This window comes from Heterocephalus glaber, unplaced genomic scaffold, assembly GCF_053883595.1.
Source record: "Heterocephalus glaber isolate CG9 unplaced genomic scaffold, H.glaber_assembly_v1.0 deba00001606, whole genome shotgun sequence".
Taxonomy (NCBI): Eukaryota; Metazoa; Chordata; class Mammalia; order Rodentia; family Bathyergidae; genus Heterocephalus; species Heterocephalus glaber.
Window position 1 is genome coordinate 16962703 of NW_028258377.1, and position 6663 is coordinate 16969365.

The 6663-nt window shown below is 47.6% G+C and overlaps 1 pseudogene; it reads left to right on the forward strand.

The window, feature by feature from the left end:
• Window positions 1-5931: 5931 nt before the first annotated feature.
• On the forward strand, window positions 5932-6139 carry LOC147822952 (U2 spliceosomal RNA; annotated as a pseudogene).
• The last annotated feature ends 524 nt before the right edge of the window (window positions 6140-6663 follow it).

The window sequence follows — 6663 nt, forward strand, 5'->3', positions numbered from 1 at the left end:
CTCATCTTAGTGAGGCCCCTGCGATGGCCCCTGAGAGTGCCCTCCAGTCTGCTTGGGTTGTTCCGCAGCCTCTTCACAGAGGCACCCATCCTCCACATCCGCAGGGAAGCTGTTCCTGCCCCTGGGAAACCTCCCTGACTCAGCCAGATACCACCCCCCTTTGGTCCTCCTGGGCTCAGCGGTCTGTAGGCAGTGCTCTTGTTTACCATGTGGCTCAGGAAGGGATTCGTAAGTCCATCAAGGGTAGACTGAGTCTTGTCCCTCTTGTCAGTTGTGACGTAGATGAGATCACTCACTGGGGCTCCTTCTCGCAGTGTCAGGGACTTGCAGTCTTCCACAAGCACAAGAATCACCAGACCAGAAGCAGGGTCCTTGAGATGCAGACTCTTGCGCCTGGCCCTTGAGTCCCTGATTCTGTAGGTTTGGGTGAAGTCCAGGAATATGCATTTTACAGCCGCAGAGTGATTCTGCCGTAGGGGACATTGTAAGGGCTATTGTGAGACTTCCCGCTTCAGGTCACTCTGACCTTCAAGATGGTCCCAAGAGAGTCTCTGCCCTGGGAGATGCTGGGTCAGAGCCCATCTGGCTGTAAGGTGGAAAAATAATACCATAAATACACCTGCCCCAGACGTTCATGGATATGCAGCACAATCCCTCCCAGGCCAATTGGCCTTTGTGTTTCCAGTTGTGGCAAAACTCACCAGTCCTATTGCTGTCTCCTCTGGAACTCTGCTTGTTGTAGGTGGATTCTCCACTCCTCCTCATGGGACCATTGTGCAGGCACGTGGCAGTGGGGGTTGTTTATCTTCTGCGAGTCGGAGGGGGGGCTTTGGGGGAGGGGGCCACTTTGTGCAAAGGAGTGGCTCTATGTTGGACTGCTGGGCTCTGTTGGCAGCTGCTGAAGGAGGTGCAATCTGAACAGCCCGTATGTGTAACTTCCTGGCACTTAGTGGGCTGTTTACTAGGGGCTTATTGCAAAATCCAAGGGCTGGCTCTCCTTCCTGAGCTCTTTCTGACAGTCTTGTTCCGCATTCTCATGGGTTCTCAAACATCACTGACTCTGTTTTAATCACTGGGACAAAATACCTGACTCCTGAAACTTAAGGGAGGAGAGGTTTATTTTGGCTCACATTTCAGCCCACAGTTGGCTGGCTCCAAGGCAGGACAGCATGGCAGGGGGCGCCGCAGAGGTAAAACTGCTCACCTTACCGCAGACAGGAAGCAGAGAGAATGAAGGGAGGAGCCAGAGGGAGATAAGGACTTTCAGGCCTCACTCCCAGCGACTCACCCCTTCTGACCAGACCCCACCTCCTAGCAGCAAGTCAGGTGTAAGGCCCCCTGATCCAGTCCCCTGCCAGAAGCCCCAGGTATGAGTGCACGAGGTGCTTGGGCAGTGATGGTGAAACTTTTAGAGCTTTCAATGATAACAAACATCCGGCTGTGGCACGTGTGAGATATGCTCACCACCACCGCTCTTAGGGGACATCTAGATAAAAACCTTAGCATGCCTTAAACAGGAGCCTGGTGCCAGGCTGCTGAAAGCCCAAGGCCAGGGAGGTTTGGCCTCTGAGGATAACGAGGAGATATGGAAGGATTCTGAACAAGTGGCAAATGAATCAGAGCACAGAGAACAGAGACCTGCACCTCAGCAGCGAGGCTGCCAGTCTTTCACCCAGGCACCCAGCACTTAGAGCACCCACCTGTGAACCTAGGAAGGTCCCTGCCATCAGAGCCCATGGCCTAGCAGAAGCCAGGAGAATGGCAGGCTGAATATGGTGCACATGCAGTTTCTTCACGCTCTGCTGGAAGCACAAGAGTATTTTACAGTTGATGGCAGGGCTGAAAGGGTCTGTCCTCCAAGATGTCCTTCTGTTCTTGCACCACTTCTTAGAGGCCAGTGATATTGGACACTTTGCCTTTCTCCTTCTAAGCCTCAATTTCCACCTCTGTAAAATAGGTATCAGGATAAGCCCCGCTTCTTGGGCTGACTGGGCGATTCCAAGGAAGACACAGATATGATCCCACTGGCAATGTGGAAAGTGGGCTATGTATGTTAGGGCCAGACAGGGACTACATCCAGGGTGCTGGTGGAAAGAACAAGATGGACCAACATTTCTATCAACCTCTCAGCAAGCTGGAGGTACAGATGGATCAGAGAGATATTTGAGAAGGAGGTTGCTTGTCCTTGAGTTGGCATTGTGTGGCTACTGTCCCTGACTGAGGCGGCACATCCAAACTTAGAGATAGACACACACAACATCTCTACTCACAGCAGCCTTTTCTCTCCACAGCACCCAGTTTCTTTCACATAAGTCTTATCATGTCATGTTTCATGAAACATTTAAGTGGCTTCCTATCATCTTGAGGCCAACCACCAGTTCCTCTCGTGACCCACCAAGCTTGGCATGGTCTGGCCTCTGCTATCATCTGACTTTATACCTCCGTGCTTTATTCTGTTCATGGGATCTCTGTCCACTCTGTCCCCTCTGTCCCCTCTGTCCCCTCTGGCTGGAGTTCTTCTTGTCCCTTCCTCTTTATCTAATTTGCACCTCTCAGGATAGACTTCATCTCTCCTCTCTCCCACCTTGCTCTGAGCTTGTGGACTCACTTTTTGTGTATGCGTGGCACCTTTCATGTATGCAGGTGTGCATTTATTCCTGAAGTTATTTCATCGTTGCATTTTCCTGTGCACAGACATCCAGTAGTCATAACTATCTGCTACAATCTGAATGTTTATTTCCCTCCAAACTCCATTTGTAGATACCTAATTCACAAGGTGATGGTGGTGGGAGGTGGTGAAGGTGGAGTCATCCTGAATGATCAAGAGGCCCCAGAGAGCTTCCACTATACAAGGACACACCAGGAAGGTGCTATCTATAAGCCAGAAAGTGGGCCCTCACTAGACACCAAATCTATCCACACCTTGATCTTGGGCTTTCAGCCTCCAGAACCATCAGCAATAAATGTCTGTTTTTATAAGCCACCCCATTGTGGTATTTTGTCACAGCACCGCAAATGGACTAAGACACCATCTGTTCAACAAATGAGCAAAGACATGGATGGATGCACCCCAGGAGTCATTAGGGAAGAAGGACCTACTGTGGGAGGCTGGAGAGAACAACTTGGACTCCCTGGGATGGCTATTTCCAGAAAGGACTTGTGCAAACCCTCCATCCCCAAGAGGAAGGAAATTCAGACTCCATTTCTGAGTCAGTGAGGCCTGGACTCACTTCCTCAGTCCACACACAACTCGCTATGTGACCTGGGCCAATCCCTTGGCCTTGCTGGGCCTCAGATCCCTCACCTAGAGAAAATTGTATCTCCTTCTGCATTGTTTAGGATGCAGGGAGTGATGGGAGGTAATAAGCATTTGGACCCTTCTCAGCAAGTAGTGTCAGTTCACTCTATCCACTCAATATGCTTCTCATAAGACTTTTCTCTCTTGCATCATTTAGCAGGGCTTAAAAACCTCCTTCATTTTGCAAAGAAGGAAGGGAAGAGGGATTGAAGGGAGAGGAGGAGAATGGGAAAAAAAGAAGAATCAAGATATATCATGTACAAGTACAAATTTTCTATGTTGAATGTTATCATTATGTATATCTAAAATGTACTCTTAAAATTAATTAAAAAGAAAAAAACCCTTCACACCATGTTGTTAAAAGCTATGTCTTTGGGAGGAGAAGGGACAAGGAAGGGGAGCCATTTCTGTATAAATTTGATGTAGTGGTATTGCCCATCAGTTGAGGGTTCATTTGCTTGATTCAGATGAAAATCACAAATTAGCAAAGTGCAGCTTTGCTAGCAGCTCTGGGCTCTGCTCATGTAACACCATGACTTTGGTGTTACAGCTGGGGGACTCTGAGTGCCTGCACACCCTCGGCCCTTACTGTTACAGCTTTGGGGCTTGAAGTGACCCCATCAGTTCCTCAGCAGCTAACCCTTGGCTACTCTCCTACTTAGCAGCTTCTGCTGGTCTCATCCATCGTGGTACATGGCCAGCCAATTGTTGCCAGTTGGATGCTGTCAACACCTTCAGTCTCTGGTGCATTTAGGGCTACCAGCCCTAGTGTTTATAGCTCTCTTTCTCTTTTAAACGTGACCCACTCTGTCCACACTACCCAAGAATTCCAAGTAGATTTACAAGACCTCTCAAGCCCATATTACCCCCCAAAAGAATCACGCTACAGATTAAAGCAAGGTTTTGGAGAGCACAAGTCACTACAGCAGAGAGAGAGAGAGACCTTCTAGAACAACCCAGGCAGCACTGCTTATATAGAACAGCAACAGGTCTGTGATTGGTCCAAATGTGAGGCTGCTGATTGGTCCACAACTGAGGCTACTGATTGGTTTAAATTATTCTAAATCCAAGGCTGCTGCTTGGTACAAATTCAAGCCTGCTGCAGTTAGGGAAGACATCTCTGGGTTAGGTGTCCAGGATAGCCACAGGTATAGCCATCAATCAGCGCACACTCTTCTGGCTGTCTGTGGAGCCAAGGAAAAGTTGGGTCGAGTCTGCTCTAACTCAGTGGGAAGCAACGCTGAGTTAGGAGATACTTGTCTGGGGTCCAGTTGCTCTAACCCTAAAGAAGACATCAAGGGAAAGGGAAAGGCTGGTGAACAGGGACCAGCAAAGGAGGCTCGTGATATGGGGATGCAGCCAGTGCTTCCTTCAGCCCTGTGTTGCCACTGCTAGGGTGGCTCCTGTGCACTAGCTGTGATCTCTAGAAAGTTCTAGGAAAACATATCTCCTTGGCCCCAGTGGGTCCTGAGGGATAAGGTGGGGTGGGGAGAACAAAGGTGTGTGTGTGCATGCATGCGTGTGTGTGTGTGTGTGTGTGTGTGTGTGTAGGAGTTTGTGTTACCTCCATGAAGTGTGAATCTCCTGAAAGAAGCTAGTAGAAAGGAAGAAGGGAACCGAACAGGAAGAACAAAACTTCAAGGGCTTGTTTTCCACTGCTTGGGCAGGACCTAGTCAGCGGGTGGACCAGGAGTGGGCTGTTCAGCTGGGTGCTCAGAGCAGCCCTGGGTTCTCCCAGGGAGACCCCTGTGTTCCACACCCCCAGTGTGACTCAGCTCAGCAAGAAGACCTGGCTGCCCACTGTGATGCACCTACTACAGACCACAGAATTCAGCAGTGCAGTCCCTCAGCATGGGCTGATCCTCATGACAGCTCTGAGAGGAAGGGAATGGCATTCCCCTTTTACTGATGAGGACACTGAAGCTCAGAGAAGTTGTCCTTTTCCGGAGCAGCATAAGAAGTCCACCATCAAGCCTCTGGAAACTGTATAAACTTTCTGTGGACAGTGTGACAATATAGTGGAAGCCCTCAAAGTGTGCCTACTTTTGGCATCGTGACTACACTCTCACAAACAGAAATGAGAAATACTATAATCAGGCTGGCCGGTGGTGGCAGGTGGTGCAGGCCTGTAATCCCAGCACTCGGGAGGGTGAGGTAGGAGGATCCCAGAGAATTTGAGGCCAGCCTGGAATAATGTGTTCAAGGCCAGCCTCAGCTGCATAGAGAGACCCTGTCTCAAAAAAAAGGAAAGAAAGAAAGAAAGAAAAATCAGGCCAGGCAGCCACAACTCAGCTCTGTAGTATACTCCATAACAGTGAAAAACCAGAGCCACATTTCAACCCCATGCAATTTGTTAAATAAATTCTAGAAATAGAATATTATACAGCCATGAAAACTAATGGGTGAATACTGTTCACTGGTGATGGGAGCATTCACAAATTGCAGAGCGAAAATTGGAAGTCTCTGTTCTAGTTCTGGCTCAAATACTCATTAAGCTTTTCTTAATTTTAAAATGAAGATAAATCAGGGGTTACAGAGCTTTCATAAGAATTATAAGCAGATGAGTTGATTTGTGCAAGCACTTATATTAATAACCTGGCACATAGAAGACCTGTAAATGTATGAGCTATTGTGTTGCTTTTTGGCCTTTTGGCTAAGATCAAGGGTCATATCTGTTCTTATCAGTTTAACATTAGCTATTATTATATCTATGGGCTTAGAAATCTGGGGCCACTGAGTTCCATCCCTGGTACCCCCAAAAAAAGAGGTTTGGGGCCATTATTTATTCATTTATTTTTTTCTGTCTGGAGCGCCCCTAATTACACAAGTATTAAACTTCTTGAAGGCATCCCATATTCGCTGACGCCCCACTGATTTTTTAAAATTTATCTTTGTCAGGCTAGTGGTGTAGCTCATTGGCAGAATGCTTGCCTAGCATCAGACAGACCCCAAGCTTCTTCCCCAGCACTATGAAAAAATCTTCAGGTTTTATTTCGGATACATTCTACTTCTGTGTCTTCACCTTCACTAGTCTTTTAGGAGGGGATATTGGAGGTGGAACCCGGGGCCTCCTTTATGCTAAGCACACACTCCATCCCTGAGCTACACACCTGGCCCCCACTAATCTTTTCTTCTGTCACTAATCCCACCTTGTGTAGTTTCTTGCACACTAAAGTTTGGCTTCTAGAAGTTTGGTCCTTTTTTTTTTTTTTGCTTTTGAAATTTGTTTTAATTTTTAATTGGCAAAATTGAATATATGGTGTATAACATGATGTTTTGATGATTTAGTATATAGATACATTATAGAATGGGTAAATCAAACTAATCAACATGTATCAACTCACATATTTATTCTTTCTTTAGTG